General features: G+C 36.7%; 1 non-coding gene across 1 annotated transcript; it reads right to left on the bottom strand.

Annotated features, from left to right (window-relative positions):
* Positions 1-3,941: 3,941 nt before the first annotated feature.
* LOC115898087 lies at positions 3,942-4,162 on the bottom strand. Its single transcript, XR_004057839.1, has one exon. It is a non-coding gene; the product is annotated as a small nucleolar RNA U3 (small nucleolar RNA).
* Positions 4,163-11,527: the final 7,365 nt, after the last annotated feature.

Consider the following 11,527-nt stretch of genomic DNA (forward strand, 5'->3'; position numbering starts at 1 on the left):
TATTGAATGGATGTTCTCTTGGCTTTGTGGCATATTTTTCTGTTTCTTTTTGTGTCTAGTTTTTTTATTGGTTGCTAGATATTGTGAGTGTTATACCATCGAACATCTGAATGTGTATGTTTTTCTTTAAAGAGTAGTGTGTTTATTTTTGCAGGTTATTAGTTATTTGTAGACCAGCTTGGTCATCTTGAGTTTTGCTTTTTAGCTTTGTTAGGGTAGGTCTGGAGTATCCCTTAATCTAAGGCCAATTTAGCCCTACTGTTGAGGAATAAGCCTTCTGCAGACTCTACTGAATGACCTAGGTCTTTAAAAAGTTCTCTCCACTGTGACTAACCAGAACTCAGTAGTCTCCCAGCCCTTTGTGGACTCTGTGAATTTTTCAGCTTACAAATTCCTTGCAGTTGTTCTTTGCCTAGCCTCATGAATTATCATCCTGTGTAAATAAACAAAATGGTATATAGTGAAAAAGTCAAGAAGACTTTTACACAGATTTCTGGAACTTTATTCTGTTAATATGGTGAAATATATTGATCAATTTTCAAAAGTTAAAACATCCTTACACTTTTGGGGATAGACTCAAGTTGTTCATAGTGTCTTTTTTCCTCCCCTGCATTTAGTATGCTAAAATTTTATTTAAAAATTTTCCATCTATGTTAATCAGTAAAACAGGCCCATAATTTCCCTTCTCATACTCTTCTAATCTAGTTTTGGTACTAAAATGTTATTAGACTCTAAAATAAGTTGAAGAACTACTGTTTTGCATAATAATTGAAGTTTGTTTTTCTTTGGTAGAATTTTGCCTGGACCTGTTTTTCTGCATAAGCAAATTTTAAATAGCTGGTTCAATTTCTTTAATTTTCAAATTTATGACTTCTTCATATTCTTTTTTTTTTTTTTTTTTTTTTTTTGAGACGGAGTCTCGCTCTGTCACCCAGGCTGGAGTGCAGTGGCCGGATCTCAGCTCACTGCAAGCTCCACCTCCCGGGTTCACGCCATTCTCCTGCCTCAGCCTCCCGAGTAGCTGGGACTACAGGCGCCGCCACCTCGCCCGGCTAGTTTTTTTTTTTGTATTTTTAGTAGAGACGGGGTTTCACCGTGTTAGCCAGGATGGTCTCGATCTCCTGACCTTGTGATCCGCCCGTCTCGGCCTCCCAAAGTGCTGGGATTACAGGCTTGAGCCACCGCGCCTGGCCCATATTCTTTTAAATAAAGACATAACATATGTAAGGAAAGAGCATCAAGCTTAAGTGTACATCTTGATGTATTTTTACATATATTATACATTACTATAATACATTATATAGACAGATACATAGATCCAGAGAGCCATCTACCAAACAGATAAAGACTTAGAACATTTCTACTACTCAGAAGTTTCCTTAGCATAATATCCTGAAGGTTTATCCATGGTGTCACATGTTGCAAAATTTACTTCTTTTTTAAGGCAGGATAATATTCCATTATATGCATATACCTCATTTTCTTTATGCACTTATCTGCTGATGGACATTTAGGTTGTTTCTGTATTTTGGCTATTATGAATAATGCTTCAATGAACAAGTGAGTGCAGATACCTCTTTGAGATCCTCATTTCAATTCTTTTAGATATATAACCAGAAATGAGATTGTTTGATCATATGGAAGATATATTTTTAATCTTTTGAGGAAATTCCATACTGTTTTCCTTAGCAGCTGTGCCATTTTGCATTCCCACATTATGCTAAGTGAAATAAGCCAGTCACAGAAGGATACATGCTGCGTTGAGTCCAGTTACATGAGGTATCTAAAATAGCAAAATTTATAGAATCGAAGAGTAGAATGCTGTTGCCAGGGTGTAGGGGGAGAGGAGAAGGAGGTGGAGTTGCTAATCAATGGGCTGAGAGTTTCAGTTAAACAAGATGAGTAAGTTCTAGAGATCTGCTGTAAAGCATTGTATCTATAGCTAAAAGTAATAACACTGTATTGCACTCTTGAACATTTTAGAGGAAAGATCTCATGTTAAGTGGTTGTACCACAAAAAATGTGGAGTTATTTTTAAGGTTTTTTTTGTTTTGTTTTTTGTTTTTGTACCTTTCTCAATTAGTACCTTACCTCCTACTATTCTGAATTCTATCACTGTAGATAGTTTTGTCTATTACTAAAATTCTTATAAATGGAATCAAATTGTGTGTAAAGTGCTTAGCTTCTTTTGCTCAACATAACATTTGTGAGATTTGGCAGTGTTCTGTGTACCAGTAATTCATTCTTTTTTATTGCCCTATAATATTCCATTGTTTAAATATAACAAAGTGCATCCATTCTCCTGTTAATGGACATTTGAATTGTTTCCTGTTTGGAACTGTTATAAATAAAACTGCCGCAGACATTCTTATACAAACTTTATAGTGATAATATGCACTCATTTCTCTTAGGTAAATACTTAGGAAGGGAATTGTTGGGCTAAATGGTAGGCATGTGTGCAGCTTTAATAATACGCTGGTCCCCCCTTATCATAGAGAACATGTTCCAAGACCCCCAACAGATACCTGGAACCCCAGATAGTACTGAACTCTATATATGCTATGTTTCTTCCCATACACTCCTATGAAAAAGTTTAATTCATAAATTAGGCATAGTAAGATATTAACAACAATACCTAATAATCAAACAGAACAATTATAACAATATACTGTAATAAAAGTTACGTGAATATGGCCTCTGTCTCTGTTAAAATATCTTAATATTTTCAAACTGTGGCTGACTATAGATAGCTGAAAATGTGGAAAGCAAAACCATAGGTAGGGAACTATGGTCTTGCCAAACAGTTTTCCAAAATCATTGTAACAATTACACTCACGCCAGCAATACATGAGGGGAAGAATTCTTCCACAACCTTGCCCACCCTTGTAATGTCACTCCTTTTAACGTTAGTCATTCTTGTGGGTATGTACTAGTATTGATATATTACTTTGGTTTTACTTTGCATTTCCCTGATTTGGAATGAGGCTGTGTACCTTTATGTACTCTTAGTATTTATTTGAATATTCATTCTTTGAAGTGTTTCTTCGTGTATAGGATTTTGTTATTGTTATCAAGTTCAAACTAATAATCAGAGAACATGGGTCTTTTTTTGTTTTTGTTTTTGAGTTTTTGATGCTTATGTTTTGATATGTATACTAAGGAAGGAGACCACTATTACTCCTGCTGCCCTCCTCCCCTCTACCTTGCCTAGTTCACAGACAGGAGGAAAGGGAGAAGGCAAAAAATTAGAAAGAAACAAAAGTAAGATAAATAGCCAGACAACCTTGGCACCACCACCTGGCCCTAGGAGTTAAAAAAAGTAATAATAACATCAACCCCTGACCTAAACTACTTGTGTTATCTGTAAATTCCAGACACTGTATGAAAAAAAGCATTGTAAAATTTTTTATTCTGTTAGCTGATGCATGTAGCCCCAGTCACGTTTCCCATGCTTGCTAGATTTATCACGATTCTTTCACGTGGACCCCTTAAAGTTGTAAACCTTCAAAAAGGCCAAATATTTCTTTTTCGGGGAGCTGGGCTCTTTAGATGCGAGTCTGCCCACGCTCCTGGCAGAATAAAAAAACTCTTCCTTCTTTAATCCGGTGTCTGAGGAGTTTTGTCTGCGGCTCGTCCTGCTACAATACAAGTTTGCTCTATGACACTTTTTTTTTTGGTTAGAAATGTGTGTTTGTAAAGCATATACTCTAATTGTTGGGTGGTTCACATCTTCTACATTTTACCTAATTTTTCTTTTCCTGAATTACTGAGAAAAGTGTGTTAAAATCTTCCACCATGTTTATGGCTTTTTCAATTTCTTTTTGTAATTCTGTCAATTTTTTACTTTATATACTTTGAAGCTATTAAATACATATGCGTTTTAAATAGTTACACCTTCTTGGTGAATTTTTTTTTTCTTTTCTTTTTTAACAAGAAAGGAAACCACTCAGACTGCATTCTTTCCCTCTTACTCTCCTGGAGGAAGAGAAGAACCATCATCAATGGTACATGGTGGTTGCAGTGAAGCAACAAGAGCCTGCTTCATGCTCAGGCGACAACGCTAAGACTCCTTCTCATGGCTTCCAGCGCTCTACATATTTAGAGAAACTTCCCCTAGTAATGAACTGTATAGAACGATCATGATTCTTGAGAGTATCATCTTGCATTTTTCTTTTCTTTTGTTTTTGTTTTTTTGAGACCTACTGTCACTCTGTAAGTGCAATGGCGGGATCTCGGCTCACTGCAAGCTCCGCCTCCCGGGTTTACGCCATTCTCCTGCCTCAGCCTCCCGAGTAGCTGGGACTACAGGCGCCCGCCACCTCGCCCGGCTAATTTTTTGTATTTTTAGTAGAGATGGGGTTTCACCGTGGTCTCAATCTCCTGACCTCGTGATCCGCCCTCCTCGGACTTCCAAAGCGCTGAGATTACAGGCGTGAGCCATCGCGCCCGGCCCCTTGAATTTTTCTTTTGATCATTATTTGGCTTTCCTTTCCTTTTTCCTTTCCTTTCCTTTCTTTTCCTTTGTTGTTTTTGAGACAGCGTCCCACTCTGTACCGGGGCTGGAGTGCAGTGGCACAATCCCCACTTACAGCAACCTCCGCCTCCCAGGTTCCAGCGATCCTCCAGCCTCAGCCTCCCAAGTAGCTGGGATTACAGGCGCCCGCCACCACACCTGGCTAATTTTTTTTGTATTTTTAGTAGAGATGGCATTTCACCATGTTGGCCAGGCTGGTCTCAAACTCCTGGCCTCAAGTGATCCTCCCGCCTCAGCCTTCCAAAATGCAGGGATTACAGGTGTGAGCCACCATGCCCAGCCTTGTTTGGTTCCTTTCTTATTCCCAATAATGCTTGATGTCTGGTGTCACTATAAATATATTGACTTTATATTGGATAGTAGTAGTATTTGCATGGTATGCTTTTTCATCTTGAACTCACATTTCTGTGCCCTTGTGTTTTAAGTGCACCACTTGTAAGTAGCATATAGTTTGATTTTCTTACTGTTTTAAAATTCAGTCTTCCATTAAAAAATCTGTCTATTTTCAATCTGTCCATTTTAAAAGTTAAACTTTTAGCTGGAGAGTTTAGTATAATTAGTGATGTGTTTGGATTTTTTTTTTTTTTTTTTTTTTTTGTCAGTTGAAATCCCAGAAGGAAATACATGGCATCAGTTGTAAAACACACACACATAGACACACACACACAAACAAAACAACAACAACAACAACAAAAAACACTTACAAAGGTACAGTCTGGGTATAGGAACACTAAACGGAAAGCAACCCAGAGCTCATAATGGCAGGCTTCATTTCCACCAAAAGTGCTGGGGGAATGAGAGAAAGAAGTAGTTGCTGGGAGAATGCTATGTGTAGAGTGACCTGACAAGAACTGAGACCTTTGATTAAGGAATCAGCCAGTCTGATGTAATCCTGCAGTGAGAAAGCTGGGGAAGTGAATACTCAACCTTGCTTTTCTTCTTTCTGATCTTCTACTCTTCAGAAACAAGAGAGCAAGGAAGTCTCTGATTTTGTCCAGGGGAGTCAATCTCTCAGGCCACACAGCAGGGTAGAAAAGTATATGTAGACGGTGAATCTGGAAAGGCAAACAAAGATACCCAGTCCACATTTCTACTCTATTAATTTGTGTTTTCTATTTATTCTTTTAAAATTTTGCTTTATTTAGGTATAGTTGGCATGCAATAAACTGCATGTAAATAAAACATACATGACAAATTTAGACAAACATATACACTCTTAAAACCATCACCACAATCAAGATGATAAATATAACCATCACTCCCCGAGATTCCTTGTTTTCCTTGGTTAATCCCTCCCCATGGCTCCCAACCTCCATGCCCACTGATCTGCTTTTGGTCACAATAGTTAAGTGTGTAACTTCTAGAATTGCATATACATGAATTCATATTATATTTAGATATTTTTGTCTAGCTTCTTTCAATGAGCATAATTATCTGAGATAATTTATGTTGTCATATGTGTCAATAGTTCGTTGCTTTTAATGGCTGAGTAGTATTCCTTTGTATGGATATACCACAAATTGTTTTTCTGTTTACCTGTTGATGGACATTTTGGTTGTTTTCAGCTGTTGGCTATTACAAATAAATCTATGAATATTTGCTTTCAAGTCTTTCTATGGACATATCCTTTCAATTTTTTTTTTAAATTAAATACCTAGGAGTTGAGCTGGATCATATGGTAGTTGTATATTTAACTTTTAAGAAACTTCCAAGTTTTCTAACAGCAGTATATGAAAGTTCCAGTTCCTCCACGTCTTTGCCAACACTTGGTGTGGTCCATCTGTTTTATTTCAGCCATTTTGATAGTGGGCAAGGGTATCTCTTGTGGTTTTAATGTGAATTTCCTAAATGTCTAGTGCTGTTGTGCATCTTTTCATGTCCTTCCTTGTAATTTATATGTCTTCTTTGGTGAAGTACCTATCTAAATCTTTTGCCCATTTAAAAATGTGTTTTTTTGTTTTCTTATTATTGAGATTGGAGAGTTCCTTATATATTATGGATACTTTTTTAAAAATCAGATATATGATTTGCAAAGATTTTCTTCTAAATTGCAGCATGTCTCTCTATTGTTTTAGCATGTCTTCCAAAGGGAAGAATTTCATATTTCCTATGAAATCCAATTTATCTGCTGGGTCTAGTGGCTCACACCTGTAATCCTAGCAGTTCTGGGAGGTTGAGGTGGGTGGATTGAATGAGTCCAGTAGTTTGAGACCAGCCTGGGCAACATGGCAAAATCCCATCTTTACAAAAAAATCAGCTACACATGATGGCACATGCCTGTAGTCTCAGCTACTCAGGAGACTGAGGTGAGAGAATCACCTGAGCCAGGGAAGTCAAGGCTGCAGTGAGCTGTGATTGCACCAATGCACTCCAGCCTATATGATGAAGTGAGGGACCCTATCTCAAAAGAAAATAAAATTTCAGTTTATCAACTTATTCTTTTATACATCATGCTTTTGGTGTCACATATAAGAAATTGTTGCCTAACCCAAGGTTATAAAGTTTTTCTCTTATATTTTTCTCTAGAAATGCTATGGTTTTTGATTTTACATTTAGGTCTATGATCCATTTGAGTTAATTTTTCACATGGTACAGAGTATAAATTAACTTTCATTTTTTTGAATAGAGATATTAAATTGTTCCTGCATCATTTGTTGAAAGACTATCTTCTCTCCAATAAATTGCCAGTCCACTTTTGTCAAAAATATGCAAGTCTGGCCAGGCATGGTCTATTTCTGGACTGCAGTCTTTTCTGTTGATTTGTCCATCTTGATAGCAATACCATCAAGTCTTGAGTACTATAACTTTATGTTAAGTCTTAAAATCAGTTATTAGTCCTTTTGCTTCATTCTTCTTTGTAAAAGTTGTTTTAGCTAGGCCTTGCTTTTAAAATTTGTTAGGTGGGAATAGCAGAATGCTCAGTTTAGTGCTAATTATTTCCCCACTAATGATAAAAGACCCTTCCAAGTAGTCTGTAAAATGCACCATTAATTTTGCATTTTCCAGTATGGCTGCTGGATATAGAAATTCTTTCTGGCCCCATGTGAGCACCTGGTACTATTTCCTCTCATCGTTTCAGATTGTCCTTTTCCTGGCATCAGCTAGTTTTCTTATACACATATTGATTCATATTTTGCTGAATACTTGAGGGCATCCTCTATGTTTATTTTACTTTAGGCAATATTTCCTCCCCAGATTTATCAGGAAGATTACTAAATAATAAGTCTTTTAGAGAGTATGCATAAGACATGATTTAAAGCAAAAATAATGTAACTTTATTTCCACTGGATCACTTACAAAATGCTTCAGAAAATGGAGTTCTGATGCCGTTTTGGTCCTCAGGGCATATGGATAGATTCAACACAATGATTATTCAGTATCTTGAGTCAATCTGGTTAGTGACTAACAACTTTTTCTAATAGAATTCTTGATTCTCACTCTGGCCAATCCTGCCTTGTGTCCAACCATAAAAAATCTGGTTAATGTCCTAATAATACTGGAGAGCTCCTTCTGTCTTTTTCTGACAAATTGCTTAGCACAATCAGAGCAGTTCCCTTTAGACTGGCAGCAAGAAATAGTGCTTTCTGTTCCTTCGTCTGATGGTTCATTTGGCTTATTATTTTAAATTGGGTATAATAAGCTCCCCAGGATGATTTTCCTTCAGCGTTGACTGGTCTTTGCATTGGCTGATTACACAAATTGACCATATTGCCACTTGTTTCTGGTTCTTGAGGCTAGAAACTTGATTTGGGATTCCATGATGGAAAGGAATATTGTGATCCTTCTGGCTTAAAAGAGACTTTATTTGCTTGACTGTTAGCTGAAAAGGGATCTAAACAAAGTTGCCAGAAATTTCCTTCTCTTCCTCATATTGCCTTTAGTGTTGATTATTCATTTTATTAAATCAATACTTTGATAATTAATGCCTGCTACAGTCTTGATATTTTGTTTCTCCACTTGCTGAATTATGGGTTTGCTAATATAGTTTGCCTGTTTGTTTGTTTGTTTGTTTTTTTAAGCTGAAGAACTTTAAGCAGGTGAGGTTCCTTTTGCAAAGCCTGATTGGCATGTGTCATTTAGTCTGAAATTTTGGGATTTATTCTGTATCATTTTGTATAATATTAATTGATTTGAAGTTAATCGAAATTTCTTTAGTTTCTGAGAATCCACATTGAGCTTTAATGCAATAAAATAAAACATCTTAATTGTTTGCCTTGCTCATTCATATGTGTACATTTAACTAAGTGTGAACTTCAAAGTTAAAGAATTGGGAGGGTTCAATCGAGGAGAGGGCATTAAGATGTATTTCCTTTCCTTCTGTCTCTTTCCTAAGAAGACTGTTCCAATTAAGTATAATAGAAAACAATGTATAGAGCACAGACCTTTATTGCAGCAAATAACATAGAATAGGCATAGGAAGTCCCAATGATGTAAGCATCAAACATCTCTTGGATGTTTTCTTATCTGGCTTCCATCATGTTTATCACCTCTTACTGCTCTTAACTTCCATAAGATAACTTCTACTGAGTAACAAAAGCCATCTCAAATCATTTAATCATCCAAGGGCCAGCAATTACTCTTATATCTAGCTATCTATGAATATGGTTATTAATAACTTCTATAATCTAAACTCACTCATGAGTATAGTTTTTTAATTCTTGGAATAATACCCCTTTAGAAATTAATTTTAGGGCATCCATTAGATAATTCCCCATTAAATGACTTATTACTTCAACACTCATCTGTCAGAGAGTATAATAGGAGTCACTTCTGATTTTACCTGAGATTCTTACTTCCCAAGGTAGCCAAAAACCAATCTTGGGGTGGGGCAAAAAGGAGTAAGGAGGCAAAATACCTGGACTCACTTTAAAACCTGGCTTCTATACATGGGGACCTCATTATCTAATTACTTCATTGAAGTTCTAAAGTTATTAGGCAGTCTAGGGAAAAGTCCATTACTGAATTAACCACTTATGCAACTAATCCCCATCCAACTAGCTCTCCTGGCTTAGCAGAACATTTATATCAGCCTATTGTGTCAAGGTCTTGGTTAGTCTCTCACTGACTATCAAATATTATAAAAAGCCAATAATGTGATATAATATGATACAAATTGACTGCAAAGAGAAATTATACATATTTCAAAAGTTGTAGAATTTTGTGAAAGAAATGAAAGTAATGTTGGTGAACTGCATACATCACATTTTGAGCCACTATTTGACATATAGGGATCTGGCAGAGTTAATTTAACAATCAGAGAAGAGAAATCAAGAAGGAGGATGACTAAATAGAGAATGTGAATATCAAAGTCTTAGTAGGACCCTCAGAAAAACCTAATTTAAAAAAACTTCAAATATTTTCCAAGTGATAGTCTTGTGTTGCAGAAGTGAAATGTGAAATGATGGGTGTATTATCCTGCCTTACAATTTTGTTGGGAAAATTACAACAAAAGTCAATGTTTGATTTACTCTTCTTGATTCTGAGTACTGCATTTAATTATACAATATATTTTGTTACTTATAAAATAAAATGCATTTGCTTCAATAATTTTTACTTTAATTTTTACAATTGTTCTCAGCAAATGCTTTTGAAATGTGTTTTTTATCAAATTATGGTTCCATTTTAAGTGAATTCACTGGGAGATGCCTTTTGCTGACACCAATTAACCCTGGGCAATGAGAACCTCTCAGGCAATGAAGTGATCCATTTTCTTCTCTTTCAACCTGCTAAATCAAAGTTTAGCCTAAAGCTGCTTCCTTACATATTTTAAGTTCGGCCTAAAGGTTTTTTGTACATCATGAACTCTAACAAGTGAATGTGCAAACAGACCATAACCTGCACTTGTGCCAATCACTGAGTTTTGGACAATCAACTGTAGCCAACTGTTTGAGCCACGTTCAAATAAGGCTGATGCCGAGCTGTAACCAATCCAGCTGTTTCTGTACCTCACTTCTGTTTTCTGTACCTCACTTTCCTTTTTCTGTCCGTAATCTTATTCTACCACATGGCTGTGCTGGAGTCTCTGAGCCTACCCTTGCTCAGAAGGCTGCCTGATTTGCGAATCGTTCATTGCTCCATTAAAATCATTTAAATTTAATTCAGCTGAAGTTTTTATTTTATCAACTCTCCTCCACTCTCCACTCCATTCCCCGTGTAGCTCATTGCTTTCTCTACCTGTCCTTGCTGTTGTGTGGTTTTCTTCTTTCCTAGTTATCATCTCCTTTGATGAGGCTCCAGCTCCTGGAAAACCAGAAGGGTAAGTGAGTGTAGTCAGTCTCTTGAGATGTTTCTTGAACTGCTGACATCTTTGCAATTTCACTCTATTAGGAAATATGGAAAATACATTTTAGATCTATATCCCTACCCTTATTCCTAACCATTTAAAACAAATAATCATATTCTATGAGGGCTGGTTTACTTTTACTAAATCTTCTTAGGAAGGAGAAAAATTGCTATAGTGATAATTAGCTAGCCCCTCCTTAAGGAGAAAATTGATGCAGAAAGTTCCAGAAGGAGAGAGTAAGAAGGACAGGTCTTTAAAAATGTCACCTGATCCCCTTTGAGAATCAGTCTTGAGATTCGTACGTGGTAAATATTCACAGATTGGCTAAGTGGCAAATAAGAAGCCAGTCCTAGGACCCAGTGTTTTCTCGTATTGTCAGTTTGCTCTAGAGCAAAGTCATGAAAAAGCCTGGGGCACAGTGCACACTGCCTTTGTTGATTGGGGTTTAGATTATTTGCTAGATTGATTGGTGTTTCTTAACCACACAGGGAGCTTTAAAAACTGATGACCAGGTTGCACCCCAGACCATTGGGGAGGGAACCAGTGCTAGTACATATAAAGTTCCCTTGATTATTTCAGTGTGTAGTCAAATTGGAAAACTATCTTCTTAGATGATGATATTTCTATTTTTTTTTTTTTTTTTTTTTTTTTTTGAGACAGAGTCCCCCTCTGTCGCCCAGGCTGGAGTGCCGTGGCTGGATCTCAGCTCA

The sequence above is a fragment of the Rhinopithecus roxellana genome, chromosome 5 (assembly GCF_007565055.1).
Source record: "Rhinopithecus roxellana isolate Shanxi Qingling chromosome 5, ASM756505v1, whole genome shotgun sequence".
Classification (NCBI taxonomy): domain Eukaryota; kingdom Metazoa; phylum Chordata; class Mammalia; order Primates; family Cercopithecidae; genus Rhinopithecus; species Rhinopithecus roxellana.